Source organism: Drosophila willistoni (assembly GCF_018902025.1).
Source record: "Drosophila willistoni isolate 14030-0811.24 chromosome XL unlocalized genomic scaffold, UCI_dwil_1.1 Seg142, whole genome shotgun sequence".
Lineage (NCBI taxonomy): Eukaryota > Metazoa > Arthropoda > Insecta > Diptera > Drosophilidae > Drosophila > Drosophila willistoni.
Window position 1 is genome coordinate 7,073,301 of NW_025814053.1, and position 16,273 is coordinate 7,089,573.

The 16,273-nt window shown below is 34.7% G+C and overlaps 1 long non-coding RNA gene across 1 annotated transcript; it reads right to left on the reverse strand.

Moving 5' to 3' along the window:
- Positions 1 to 1,230: 1,230 nt before the first annotated feature.
- On the reverse strand, positions 1,231 to 6,522 carry LOC124460529. Its single transcript, XR_006954443.1, has 3 exons — positions 6,357 to 6,522; positions 4,553 to 4,621; positions 1,231 to 1,336 (listed from the first exon to the last, which is right to left on the reverse strand). It is a non-coding gene; the product is annotated as an uncharacterized LOC124460529 (long non-coding RNA).
- Between the last annotated feature and the right edge of the window lie 9,751 nt (positions 6,523 to 16,273).

Sequence of the window (16,273 nt, forward strand, 5' to 3'; positions counted from 1 at the left end):
CACACACAAACACAAAAAAAAAAACAACAAAAAATGTATATATATGATTTCATTTGCCTCTCTCAGGTTGCTAATACAAATGGCACTACCTGACACTGGCGAGCAGAACAGAATAGACAGACATATAGGTAAGGTAAAAAAAAAAGTTGTTCGTTGTTCTTTTTTTTTTTTTACATACATTAAGTCTTTTAGTTGCCAATCGCGCAGTTTGTTTGAAAAAACTGCGCAGATAACATTGACATTGAAGGTAAAAGTGGCAAATAAATGCATATACCCATACATACATATAAGTATGTATGTAAGTACATACATAAGCGCGTGTGTGTGTGTGTACAGGTGGCATTTAGCGTTGTGGTTACGCCATTTGCGATTTCTGTCACTTTCTGCCGATACCCGGAAAAATATCTCATTCCATTAGCACAATGAGTGCTTAAGTGGGTTAGGGATGGGGGCGGGGGGAAGCACGAAAGGTCTGAGGGCTTGAAATGTATTTTTTCCCCCATTTTTGCCTCTTCTAAGAAATCAACAAACATTTTGGCCAATAAAAATTGTACGTTTTTTTGAAGATTAAAGATCTAAATAACTGGCAGTTCAATAAAAATGAAAAATAAATTATTTCAAAAGATTATTGGTTAAATGTTGGTCTTGTTCAAGTTACATTATTGTTTATGAGCATCGGGAGGGATTGGGCGGGCGGGGGATTTCTTTCTCTATCGAAGGCAAAAACTATACTAATTCAAAGCTTTTACCGATTTGATGAAATTTCTGCAATGTAATGTACATATGTATGTATGTATATTTATATTGTTATGTATGTAGTATGTACATATTTTGCATATATACATAATTGTCGTCTTTTGTTTTGGTTTTTTTTTTGTTTTTTTTTTGTTTATGTTTCAGTTTTTTGTTTCATAACACACCAGCCTTCTACAAGCCGAAATAATCTGAAATTATATACATAATCAATTGCATAACCGAACAGCTAAATATTATATAAACTATATACATATATATATATATATATATGTATATATATATATATATATTGTAGATATATGTGTATATATGGGAATGATACACTACAAGAGACCAGAGAGAGTGAGTGAGTGAGAGAGAGAGAGAGAAAGAGAGAGAGAGATAGAAAGAGTATAAGACTTACTTCTTACCTCCAAGTGTATGTATTTGTTGTAGTTGTTGTTGTTGTTCTTATTGATGTTTGTTGTTGTTGTTATTGTTGTCGGTGGTGTGTGTCGATTGTAATGGTTAGTTAAACTTAGTAGTAGTCTCTAAATGATTTTGGTTCATTCATCAATATTTGGCGACATTTGAATAGAAACTAAACGAAACGAAAGAAAAGGAAAGGAAAAGCCGCGTTCACGTTTAAAAAGAGCTGATATCCGATCAACAAATTACACTTAATTACAATTGCTTAAAGGTGTAGAATAGTGTGTGTGTGTGTATTAGTAGTGTGTATTTGGGGGTGTGTGTGTGAAGTCACCTTTCAGTTCAATTCACTGGGCATATAGTGTATATGTATATGCTGCTTTTTAGTTATAGTTTAATATACATACATGTATATGCACAAGTAGCTACATATACACATATACATATAGGGGAATATATGTATGTATAAGTATAGGCATTTACTAATTACTGTAATAACGCAGCCATGTGAATACCGGCATTAAATTTGTACGGCTTACATTAGTTGATTTTTATCGGAACGTGGCGTTGGCCAAAAGGTTGCGGGACGACACAACAAAGAAAGTGAAAAGAAATAATAATAATATATATCTGGTATTATTAGTTGGTACTGATGTTGTTGTTGTAGTTGTTGTACTTGTTGTCAATGCATAATTAGGGGTAAACCTGATAATTTTTGATACGCTTATGCTTAATCTAAGATAACCCCTAATGAAGTCACTAAGTAGAAATTATGCAGGCTTATAGTGTTCTGTCTTAAATTTGATTTGATATAATTATGAATAATAGGTACATACATCTATATAACCTGATTTTATCCCTAATCTATACATATACATACGTGATAACTAAGTGTCTTTAGTGTGGTTGATATAAGTCATTTTCAAGGGCTTTGCACATGATGTTCACTGTCAAATCTATTTAAATTCATAAGGACAAATTCATACATGTATTAAATTCTCCTTATCGCTAACTCATATATATGTAACAACAAACTTAAGCACTTTAGCGCACCTGACGGCCAACTGTGTAATGTGTGTTGTATATAACTCATTTGTTTTTATTTTGTTTGTGGTTTTCGGTTTCTTTTTTTTGTTTTTTGCCCTTTTTTGTGGACTGTTAGAAATCGATTTAACAGTAGAACAAGAACTTAAGACATTTCTTGAGCATTTATTTAACCCTTTAGCAACCAAAAGTGCATTAAGGAACATTTTGATATTTTATTTTGCATTGGTTACTTGGCATAATTTGTGATGGTTCACAGCACAAAAGAAAATAATATTATATTTTGCCCAAAAAAGTATGCTACATTTGTGGCAAAGTAAACTCTTTTGATCGAAATTAGCTTTTTAATGTACAAATACATGTTTTAAATAAAGACTTTATTCAAGACTGAGTTTTTTCAGTTTTCTGCCTTTTCTGGGCTATATATATATATATATATATATATATATATATTTGATGTTTTCAAAAAGTCAGCCATCTTAGATTTTGGTACATTTAATGCATTTAAAATTAAAAGCATTCTGTCTCCGAACGGTTATTTCTAACTCAAATTCCAGTGATTGTTAACCAAGTATCCGGCATATTTGTATTTTTCTAATCAGCCGTATTTTTCTATAAGACTTTAATGTTAACAATTAGCCTTTGAATAGTCATATATTTTGTAATGATATTGATCTTCTCGTTTAATTTCAACTTTTATTTCAAAAGACAATTTATTATAAGGCAACACTCAAACACTGGAACTCAGGCAACAGCTTTAGAATGAATTAAAAAAAAAACAAAGACATCAACAGTTGATTTTATAATAGTGTTAGATAACGACAAAATATTACCAAGGCGGCATCAAAGTTATTCAATTTCGAACGAACCCTTTAAAATGAATTAAAGTGTGCAAAATATGGCTGAAGTAGTTTTATCTACAGTAACTGCGAAAGTTTCCATAAAATAGTTCAAAAATTGGTTTTCTCATTTTACATATTTAGAACAAACTTTAAGTTTAAACATTTCCTGTATTATATCTTTAATATATTTTAAAATAAGTGACTGACAACAAAATTAAAAGGCTTGACTGCCAAATGAGAGAATTAAATTGAAGAAAGACGACAAAGTTTGTTTAAACTAAAAAACTTTTACTCTCGGGATTAGATTTGCCAAAATGGCAGACACTTTTTAATCCGAAATCGTTTGAAATATCAAATAATCAAAGATATTCTAATCTGCTTTATTGCAAATAGTTTTCGATAGTCCGTTTAGGCCTTTTAGCTTTAAAAAAGATGCGTGAAATATATATAGCCTTTTATTCGGTAGATTCTCTACTCGTTAAAAATTCAGAAACTGAAGGGCTAATTGGGTTATTTATGTCTGTATGTGTATGTTTATATGTCTGTGGGTTTCCTCTAAATACATCTTAATTTTAATCATTTAAATATTATTCTAAAATAGAGGAATACTAAATATATAAGTTGATATGTAAATAACTAATATGTAAGTTTAATGTATGTATGTATGTATGTGTGTGGGATGTACAAAATATATGTAAAATAAATCAACATACAGACAGTAAAAGAGAGAGAGAGAGAGAAAGATAGAGACAGAGTATTCAAGAATATATGTATGGATATTCACCTTCTAATAACTTATTCAACATTCATACTCATATGAGTTGTTGCACACATTACGAAGAAAGAATCGTATCAATTCAAAATACATATTAACATTCAAATTTTGATATATTTTTGTATGTATTGTAGGTATATGTAAGTACATCTAGACAATTAATTAAATAGTTCCATACCTACATATATGTATGTATTTACACATATCTACTTAAACAGTATACGTATATATATATATATGTTTAGATTAAGTAAGTTATTGACCAAATAGAGTACAAGTTCTTTGCCTAAGTGACATAACATTGAACAAAAAGGAGAATATGGTCACTAAATTGGCCAACAGGAGCCGCAGCAGTTGATTATAATTGTTGTTATTTTGTTACTGTTTAAATGTAAATGGCTCACTTTGGCTATTGGCCAAGTTTTTCATTTCATAATAGATCATCTTCGAAAAGGTACTTAAGTTTTCATCAATTATTATTAGCCCTTGCCCTAACTGCTGGTGCCACTTTGGCCACCTAAGTGAAGAAGAAGGATTTGCCTCTAATGCAAGAAACCAAAGGTAATATAACGAAATACATTCAATATGTAGATGGATAAACAACTAGTCAGTCTGGTTTTTAATGTTTTTTTTTTGTATTTTTTATAAGTATAGGTACACACATACATACATACACATTATATATATTTATATGTATATATATATAGGTATATAACATGCAACTTACTAGAAGAACCTCCGCCAGCGCCCGGTGGCGGGTAAGAAAACCAAAATTGATGTGCCAGTTTGGAGCTTTCTGAAAGAAGCAAAACAAAAAAAAAACCATCAAAATTATATAGTCGAATATAGAATGCAGATTGATTTGCATGTGTATATGTATATATATTGAAAGAGGTACGAAATCTATAATCGATTTTTTAAAATTGCCAGTTCAATGACTCCATTCGACTGGTTCATGGTAAGTTGTTTTTTAGAGGGCTGATCGAATATTTTATCAACGAATCTTCTATACCCTTGCGCTTATTTGGGTTATCCTTAAAATATAATCCTAAATATTATATCTCAAATAGTGAATGGAAAGGATTGTAAGATTCCAGATACAATGATCAAAAGTTCTATCATGATCAATGTAGATATTCATTTAGACTGACTTGACGGCTCTTGATGTAGATCATGAACATATATATTAGGTATTTTATATTGATTTTAAAATGTTTTCTTTTGCCCTTTTTTATTGTGCCTCTGTGACCTTCTTCTTTTATTGAGTTTGCTTTGTTTCAAAAAGCAATCTTAAATGTATTTGTTTGACTTTAGATCATAGTCTAACTATAAGCCTTAGATAGATAGAAAAAGTTAGACAACATTTGATCAACTCGATCAATAATTTGATGTTTTTATAGACAAACTAGAACTCCATTTATAGTTAAGATACGATTTTTTGCGTTCTTTTTAAAAAAGGGGTGTGGCAAAGCTGACCTGAATCAAAAAGAAAAACCAAAACAAAAAAGAAAAATGAAAAACTTTCGTTTATTCTGGCCAGTTTCTAGTAATACGGCTATGCCAAAGCAGATGTCTTATGGGATAAGCTAAATATTCTAAATTAATATATTTGTATATGTAAGACTAAGTATATATTAACGAATGACCATTAGGTCTTTAGCTTAATATCTTTTCTCTAGGTCATGGGGCATCGTTTGTTTGTCTTATGGTGTATGTTGTTATTGTTAGTGTTGTTGTGCTTCATTTTTGTATAAATTGTACATATATAAGAGATTATAAAGCTCTCAGACACGTGCCTTGTGTAAGCCTTGTTGAAGTCTCGTTATGACACTGTGATTTACGTTTACTTGTTTCTTTTTTGTTTTTGGTTTTACGTAGTTTTTTTCCGTATACGAATTGGTAATTTGTTTGATGACTATTTTGCCTTTCGTTCGGTTAGCCGCACTTTTTCATTTCTTTGTTGGTTTTGTTGTTGAATTCATGGCCAATTTTACATCGATGTTATGTATGTACATATGTACGTACATATGCACATTTATGTATGTTGGACTATCACAGAAACGGACGCTTTCTTTGTACGCGTTTAAAGATGAAAACATTCCACTAACATATACATTTATATATACTTCAATTTAATTTCGGCGTAAGATATCCATTTCAATTTTCTAGAGAAATTTCGACTGCCGCAATATATGTAAGCTCCGTATATACATATGTACATACAACATATAACGTACACAAAATACATAGACACATGTTCATTAAAATATATATATATATATATATCTACATATCTTTGTATATATAAATATATATATATATATGTATATGTATGCAGTGACAATTTTTCTTTAGACTTTAGCAAGGACTATGACATGATAAAACTGACTTTGTAGAAACAAAAAAACAAAAAAAAAAGGGAAAATGATATGGCTAATTTAACACGTTTTTCTTGTTGTTATTGTTGTTGTTGTGGTTGTTTTCCTTTTTCATTTTTGTTGTTGGTTGCTTTTGTAATTTTTTTACTTTACCATTCCACACGCGTATGCCCCAAACCGGAGCAAGTTAAATCAGGGCACGTTTGATGCTTCACAAGCACAACAAAAATTCGCGGAGTGAACTACTACTGCCTTGCAATATATGCGACTGTGGCTGCTGCGCTTGACTATGCGACTGGTGGGTCCCGTGTCCTCGTTGCTTGGCTTGGCTTAGACACCACTGTCATTTCATATTGTCTTGTTTTTTAGCGAAACTGCGTAACGAACTTGGCGAACTCGGAATATCGGGAGCTCGGTAACTCGGTAACTCGGGACCTCGGGAACGAGGACAAACGTAAACACATGGTCCGAAAAGCTAACCAACGAGTGCAGGAATCGTTGTCTCGAAACCGAAATCAGAAACCAGAGCGCATGCCGCCTGAGCATGACTCCTGAGCATATGAGAATAACTTCGTTTAATTCGGTTCTTATTGCAATGCTTTAACCGTTACATATTGCATTTCAAAAATGAGCTTTCACTTGACTTTAGTTTCAGATAATAAACTGTTTAACGTATATTAGATTAGGGTTGGGTTTTCGTTGGTTAAATCTCACAACCGATATGTTGCGATAGATATATACATATATGAGGACTTCGCTTGGATTAGTGTGGTATTTAACTATTTAAACAATTTTGTGTATAATTAATAAAAAAGGTTCTTTTTGCAATTGTGCAACTAAGAGTATGTTCATCTTATTGCAGTAATTATGAATATTTATCCGACTCTGAGAATCCCTTAACGAACTCAAAGAATTTGAGAAATCTACTAAGATAATCACCCACAACTTCTTGGGAGACCGTCCAAAGAAAATCAATCAAGGAATTCTATAAAAAAAATCCGTGAAGAATACGAGAAATAAAAAAAATAAAGGATATGATTACAAATACTTTAGGTACTCATCGAAAAATTGATCTATGAATTTTTTAAGGACTTTCTTAAGAACTTTCTGAATAAATATATGAAAGAATTACTGAAAAAATCAGTCAAGAAAATCAATAAGAAAGAAGGCAGCGCTTAGAAAGCATAAAGGAAGCTTTCTTGGGGAAACGCTCATTGCCGCTTAAAGAAGCCCAAAGGACGTCTTAATGAAGTCTTAAAGACACCTTAAGAAACACTTAAACTAGCTCTAAGAAGATCTTATGGACATTTTAAAGTAGACCAAAGAAAGCCGAAAAAACGCTTTTACGAAGCCTGCAATTCTTTAAGCGCTTAAAGTAATTTATTAAGGACTCTATTACGGAAATCCTCTTATATTAGGCTAGTTTCGCACATTCAGTTTCGACTACTTTTTGAGTCAGACATTTAATCACAAGCGATTAGTTTTGTTGATTAATCGTGCCTGACTCATTTTGGAATCATATTTTGGATCATACTCAGTCTAGAGCCACATTTTATATCCTGTTTGATTTATTTTATAGTTTTTTTAGGTCGTATTTCAATCAAGAACACAAACAAAATAATTTTAATCAACAATAGGACTTAAAACAGACTCATCAAGGTGAATTTTGTTAAAACAATGCTGAAGATTAGAAGATTATTCTCGCTAATATTAGCGGAATAAGTTTCATTTTGCCGCTAAAGCTTTTTGCCAGTGCGAAAACCAAGTGACATCTGCTCTAGGCTTTTGGCATATGTGAATATTTTATGATTGGACTCGACGTAGCGCTTTGTGAGCTTTTCTTACGGTTTATTTTTGGCAATTGAAAAGGTTTATCTATTGGAATATTCTATTACATTAAAGCTTTCTACCTTATGGTGAAATTGTGTAGATTTTCTTAGAAATTTGTTATTGTATTTTGCATAAAAGCTAAAAGCTCATTTTGCTTCAAGTTCTAGATTTTTAAATAAAGAAAATGGCGGTTAAGATCTTTTTTAGCAAGAAATTAGAAAAAAAGAAATTACAAACTCTCAAGCTCTATCTAGCTAAATTTTTGTATATCCAAGAATTTTTTATTGAATTGTGTCTTTTATATTAATATAGTTGTCAACATTTTCAAAAGCTTCTTTCGCAAGACGAAGAAGAAGAGATGCAAATCCATTGAGCTTATTTAATTAAAATTTTAATTTTGATCACGTCAGTTGCTCATTTAAATCGACTTGTGCAGGTGAATGAAATCTCTGTTACAATTACTATATACGATTCGATATAAAGACAAAGTGCAATTTTTCATCTACTATAATGCAATTTTTGCAATTTTGTGCGTTTGACCTTGAGAATTTGTTTTGACTTTTGACAAAAGTGCAATTAACTAAATTGAATGCAAAATGTTATGTAAGTAACTAATACTAATGATTGGAGGCAATTAATTTAGGTAAATCAGAATTTTATATAATTAAATCTAGAGTCTGTAGACCAATAATTTGAAATAGTTTTGAATTTATTTTCAATAATATTTCAATTATTATGTATTATAATTGGCAATGTTAATGCCAATCTTATGAAAAGTGGCAAGTCATGACCCACATACAAGTTATTGATAGAATAAGCAAAAGGTCACTCAGGATGTCACTTATCCTGAAGTTATTCATCAACTTGTTGAAGTAGTTGCCAACGTATATTAATTAGGTCATTGCTGGAGCATATCCGCGTATCGGCCATGGAAAAGCCATGCTTTCTAGTAAGCGACCAATCAGGTTAGCTTGTCAATTGATGTTAATCAGTAAAGCTGACGCTGTCATCCGCGCAACGTCATGGCAGGCAATGCCAGCAATGACGTCAGTGATAGGCAGCGCACAGTTTGCTTAAATTCCCACAATTCATGCTCGAAAATAAGAACCAAACAAAAAAGTGTTCATCATGCTTCATTTCTGATTAAAGTCATGGCCACCAGACAACATTGCTTTAGTGTGCCATGAAGATTGGTTTATTTTAAGATAATTAATGCATGGCTTGAAGAATCCACTGACTTGGAATCAGTGTGCAATATGAAAAGTCCTTCCTTAACTAGACAACAACAACAAAATAAAAAAAAGACACCATCTGACCCCACCCATACAGCAGTAGCAAGAGCAGCAGCAAGACATGACATTTGGCAATATATGTGTGTGGATGTATGCATGTATGTATGTATATATTTATGTATGTATGTATGTATGGATTTACCCAAAAGGTTATTAGAAAATAGCAAACATGACGCGTCACAGCTGCCAATGTCGCTGCTGGGATACTGGTAGCTCAATTAGGTGACGCTCGAAACATTTCTGCAACGTTTGGCTTGGTCTATGTATAGAGCCGCCACTGCACTTGTTTGATTCCATTCCATGGTGGGCGCCGGCGTCATACCCCTCCAACATTCTACTTCTATCGTCGTTTAGAGCGCTTGCGCTCGCTCCCAGCAAATTGAATAATTCATTAGACCGGCTTTGTTGTTCTCCCTGGACTCCAATACTCACGCATAAATCGTCAGCATTTCGATATTTGTGCCATTGTGAAGGCGTGATGGCGGTCAGGGGGGTGGGGCCACTGATGTCGGTGGTGTCGCTGTGGGTAAGGATGTGCACATTTATCTTCCTTTTCTGATTGTGCGATTGACAATTGTTTGGCGTCTGTGTGTGTGTGGGGGTTCCAAAATTGGTTGCACGCTGCATCTCTATAGCTACTCTATCGACAAGGGCGCCAACCCATGCTCCAGTGAACTCCTCAGTCCCGTCAGCATCCACGTCGTCATCACCATCATCATCATCCTGGCTCTCTGCTTGTGCAGCGGCACAAAGGCACACCCAGCAAATTTCCCTCTATTTTGATGCACATGTTTGGTGGCACAAATATGAGTGGCGCTGCAATGGCTCAGCTGTCCTCCAGTCCAACAGTGCCACAGCCGAAGAACTCTAAGAGTAACGACCCTCCAAGACCAATCATCATTTACCATACACCAACCACCACCCACCACCCGTTACTACTCCTCTGCGCCTTAGTCAAGTTGGAGAACATTGCCGGCCGGGTATTGCCAACTAATTGGCAAATTGATTTGTGAAAATATAAGCAGACACATGCAGTCGATATTGTTTTTTTGATTTTGATTTTCTATTGTGAGTGGCATTTGCGTGGGTGTTGGGCTCCCCACAACCCCCCAAAACACTTACATCCCTTTAAGCGAGCAATCAATTTAAATTAAAGCAACTGACATGCATATACACACACACACACATACACACACAATGAACGAATTATTAATGAAGTTTATCAAACAACAATTAGATGGAAACGAGTGCATTCAATTACAGCCAAAACTTCAACTGAATGGCAAACGAAATGACACAAATTGAAATGAGAATTTAATCACGTTATACGATTAAAATGAAATTATCGAATGGGATCTTTTTAGATTTAAGTTAAAGCTCTTAAAGTTAATTTTTAATTAAGGTCAAATTAACAAGCGTTGATTTTCAATTCAATTTTTGTTTTTCGGGTTCGGGGGAAACTTCGTTTAGGTCCGTTTTCTTGGCTCTTTACCTTAAACATTTCTGTGTGTGTGCTGAAAATTTACATACTTTTACAACTTATTATTATCGTTTGAGTGCAAATGAATATGCATGAAATGAAACTGAAAACCAACTGGGGATGACTCAATGTTTATTTAGATTCAAAGCACACACGTGCATCTCGCACCATTGGCTCCAAAGTTAAAATGGAATGTTAAACAAACGGCAAAAGTGCCTTAGGTACAAATTCTCGCCCAATTTGTGAAATCGAAAGGCAAATACACACACACACACACACACACACAATGAATCTTTGTGTGTGTGTGTGTATGTGTGTGTGTGCATGTTTGTGTGTATTAAACACATACTTTATGAACTCAGGCATTAATTTGCCGGTTTTTATTTGCAAAATATGTAACAGTAAGTATGTTACATAGATACATTTACACATCCTTCATTCTGTTTTTAAATACGTTTTACTTCCGCAATTTTGATTTTTTGACAAATTTAGAAATTGTTTAAATTCGCTAGACTAATTTATACTTTAGGCAAGAATTTGAAGCACATTTTTCTTTTCTTTTGGTTTACTCAAATTTTTAATCAACAGATTTTACTTCACACAACTCCTAAAGAAGGAGATTTATATTTGTTGTTATTTATTTCTTATTCTTAGTGTCTCATCTGAAATATAAAAGTTTTCAATGATGATTCGATGGGCTATTTCTCGAATATTGATGGTCTCGCTGGCACATTCTGCGTATACGTGATATATTTTAACTGGCAAGACTTTTTGGCAAATAACCAATAAATACATTCGCAATCAAACGCATTTTTATGGCAAATACATTCAATAAGAAAATATTTTATTGTTAATTATTAATATGGAATATTCGCATGACGTATATGCAGGGTATGCCAGTCAAACCACAAATATTTAATGAAAATCTAGTGCACTTTCATTTAGAAGGAATCATATCTCTGAAAGCAATAATGGAATATCTGAAATCGCAAACTTCATTCTAATTTAATTTTGCTACAATATTTGTGAAATTCATTTGGCCCTTGGCAAAAGTTCATTTTGTCCTTAACTAGCATTCCCCAAAGTCATGGATAAAGTACTTCCTTCTGCAGACTGTAAGAATAATTAGAATTGACACTTGATTGTTTAAGTGTTGCAAAGTTATATAGCCGCAATAGTTGTGTAATTAAGAAGCAATCCCTGTAAATAAGACGATAGATAAAAGTTGAGTTTGTAATATAAACGTAAGGATATCAGTTAGAATGCCAGTCATCCCATTTGATGATACGAACAGGGACACGAACGGATATGTATGTATGTGTGTGTTTATGTACATACGACAATGACGATGACGACAACAACGAAGACAACGAGCAACTTGCCGTGTGTTTTGTTTGTTTGTGTTTGTCTTTAATATCCGCTGTCAGTTGTCGCACTTGACACTTGCGGTTGAGGCCTTTAAGTGGCCAGAGACTGACTGGTCGCAATGACTTAAACCGGCCACGACCGTGTCCAATAAACAGTGAAGCACTGAGCGCGCGAAGGATGAACACAAACCACACACACACACACACACACACACACACACACACAAACACACAAAGAGAGTAAGTGAAAAAGTAGTGCCTTCAGTTGAGTGGCTTCTAAAATATTCCAAAGTGGATTTTAATTAACTAGGTCTACGCTACTTGCAGCTGCCAGAGGCACAGAAAATATGAACACAAACTGGGCTTGGGCTTGGGCTTGGGTCGGAAATGGGCTACAAGTACGTTTATGGTTAAGACCTAGCTACGTTATTTTTGTATATGTATGTAGATGAAAATGCAAAACCGCACAGATGCCAACATACAGCCACACACAAACACTATCACACACTTTCATAGTTCAACAGTTGTATGCATAAACATATGAAAATGCTAATCAACGCTCTGTAATTTGTATCTGTAGAGAAGAAGGTTTTAATAATTAACTATTACTGTAATATTTTTTTTTTAGTATCCAACATTAGCATTTCGACAGAAATATTTCTTAAGTATTTGCTTACCTGGAATCAAAGACGAAGACTAAAAATTATAGAAAAAGAGTTAAAAGTTCTTTGTATTAATCGAAGGATATAGAACTGACGTTTAACAGAAGAATATGTATAAGCAAGGGTTTTGAACCATCAACGTAGCCGAAATTATCTTTTTTAATATTTGTTTTTGTGATTTTTTGTGAAAATATTTGATTTATGAGCGATAATTTTCTGAATGACTGGAAAAGCAAGATAAGAAAGGCAAAAGGTAAAAAATTATAAGTGTTTTAGGGGTTCAACAACTTTTTGTTTCTTGTAATTATCCTTTTTAATGAGAATTGAATTATTATTTGGAAGATTGTTTTAAAAACTTAATTTTAATTTGTTTTTCTTAATTTTATTTGTTTCACAAAGTTGTGCTGGCTCTTGTTAAAACATTGCCCAAAAAAGTATGCTATAGAGCAAAACTAAAGAGTTACGCCAAGTCATTTTGTTTTCTGTTCCAAGTTCTGTTCCACAAAATTGATAGCACTAATAACAAAATCAGAGACTAAAAGTTATGCAAAATCTTAGTTTATCCAATCAATCGATCGTTTTTGTGCTTCAACGAGCCTTTTTGAAGCAACAAAACGATTTGCTATGCCATTGGATAAATTATTATAACAATAAACCGTAAATGCTAAATCGATTGAAGGACGTCAAAATTCGACAACAAAAAGAAAAAAACACAAAAAAAAAAAATGGAAAAAAAGAAGCTAGTCATGCCAAAATGCTGGCACCTCAATTGGGGCACATCATGGCGGATTATCAACACGATGAATATAAAAAACCACAGTCAGCAGAAAATTTTGTTCGTTAGATGGTACAGCAGCTTTCCATTATGACGTCTGCATTTGGCGTCAACTACGAAAAAATAAGATGCTCGTTGCTAGAGAGAGAGAGAGGGATTCTTAAAACTTTAACTAATTATATATGAAGGTAAATTAATTTTCGTTTTCTTATTCTGTAATCTATACGATGAGAAAGAGAGAAAGAGAAAGAGAGGGAGGCAACCTCAAATTACACTGTGAAATGAGACTAAAGGTTTCTTATTTAGTTGCAAAACTGTTTGTCAACCAGTGTCATGCGAGTACTTGGGTTGACTTGGAAAACCATTTCAGAAACAGATGTCTGTGTGACAGAGAACTAAAAATATTTCAAGCATGTGACGCGGTATGCATGTTGCCATCAGCAACCAGCCCAGGCCCAGAAACCAGTCAGCCATCGTTCTGTCATTCCGTCTTATGGACCATACCCCTCCATAGCCACCCGTCTACCGTTCGCAATTCACTGTTCGCTGTTCCCTGACTATTCCATCATCAGCCTCATTCTGTTGCCCACATGGCCAACACCATTATGCTTACCAGCAGAAGACAAACCACTACCAACACAACCATTGGTACTGTGTATGCAGCAATGCTTACGCTCATCCACTTGCGTTCACACTTCTGTATGTACATACATACATTCCTATACATATATGTATGTTGAGATGTATGTACATACTTACGTAGATACATATCTATAGACTATTGGATGAAAAATGCCCAACTTCTGCATGAAAATTTCCCAGCTTACAAGAAAGCAATTTAAAAAATATTTCCCCCTTGCACACAGGAACGTACATAAATACGGCTATTCACAGACACACACACACACGCACACGCACAAGCACACTGACACTGATGCTGGAGAGCTGAGAGAAGCTGAATCTCTGATTCGTTTTCGGCTTTGTCTTGGGATTCCATGTGCGCAGATTCTCTTGCGCATATTGCTCTTATTGTTGTCCTACTTATTCAGCTGGAGAGCGAGCAGGAACAAGGTGTGTGTTTGTTTGCATAGCTCTCACGGTTTTTGGTCCATGGACCACAGTGGCAGCCGCCCAGTCGCCGTAATTTCTTTCATAAAGGGCGCATGTGTATGTGAGAGCATGAGCTTCGCTATCAACCTCGTCATCGTTGTCGTTGTCGTTGTCGTCTTCCACGTCGTCATCATCATCGTTGTCGTTTGCCATTTGTGTGTGGTCTGATTGTGTCACTGTGTCAATAGTTGGCGTTGGCCTTCCTAGCAGGTGCTGCGGCTAACATCGACCGCTGTGCTCTGTCGCAATCGTTTGCACAAAAAAAAAGAATCCTACACCGAGATACATAGGTACATATGTATGTACGTTTATGATGTATGGTATTCTCTTACACACACTTACGCACCAATATGCATGGAGAGAATGAGCAAGAGAGCGCTTTATGAACGAGATGGAAAGATTCTTGTTCCTTTTTTGTTTTTTTTTTGGCAGCTGATGCTGATAATGTTACACAGTATTGGCCCTATCCTCCCGCCTAACATTTCCCGCAATTCGTCTTTATCCCAATTCATCCCAGCCCGGCTCGGCCCGGCACGGCCCGGCCTGGCCCGTTCCGTCATTATGTTTACAATGTTGTGTAAATTTGGAAACGAAGCACAAAGAAAGCACCCATACACACACACACACATACACTTTGAAGCATAGGTTCAGGTGTTTGCGTGTGTTTTTGTGCGCACAACAAAGGCAATGAACGGCGACGACGGTGTGGTCCATTTGCCACTATGTGATGGCTGGCATGGTGCTGTCCTGGACGCCGCCACTCAACAGTTACTAAAAACGTCTGAAATTCGGCGCTGGTTCCTCCCACTGTTTTTTCATACTATCCTAGCCATTAATTTATGCTAGCATGTCGCCTCAGTCACTTTGTGTCACTATGTGTGCGTGTGTGCGTGTTGGCGTGTTTGCTTTCGTCCAATATACAGTCTCTACCGTCACTTGCCTTCAGATCAGAGCAGACCAAACCAGAGCAGTCAGACTGACAGACGGACAGATAGATAGATAGTCAGATAGACTGACCAGTCACATATTTATTTATTTGCCATCAGCTGTATATGGCAGATGAAAATCATATTGCCATCTGTTTTATTTGTATTTGACACCTGTATTTACCATAATCTTCTTCTAGTTCTGGTTCTCAGAGTATTCACTGAACATCATTCCATTAGTTCGCTTCTAGCAAATTTCAATCCGAGCTGAGATTGTGTTGCTATGGCGATATATAAGCGGATGCCTTTTTTTTTTTTTGTTTGTAGTTATAGTCAGACCTTCCTCTCTCTATCTCTCAGTCTCTATCTCTATCTCTCTCTCTCTCTCTCTCTCTCTCTCTAAATATGACAAACACTGGCCCATCAATGATTGCGTACAGAGTTCATCAGGGGAATTCCATTGAAATTACTCAAAGTTAGAAATGTTCAATATACACAAAACTCCAATCCAATTAGGAAATATTTTGAGAAACATATTTGTTTACTACCAAAAATGATGCAACATTTTGTTATTAATATCCGAATATTAGTTCTGTTCTGTTATTAATGTTCAACAAATATGTGTACG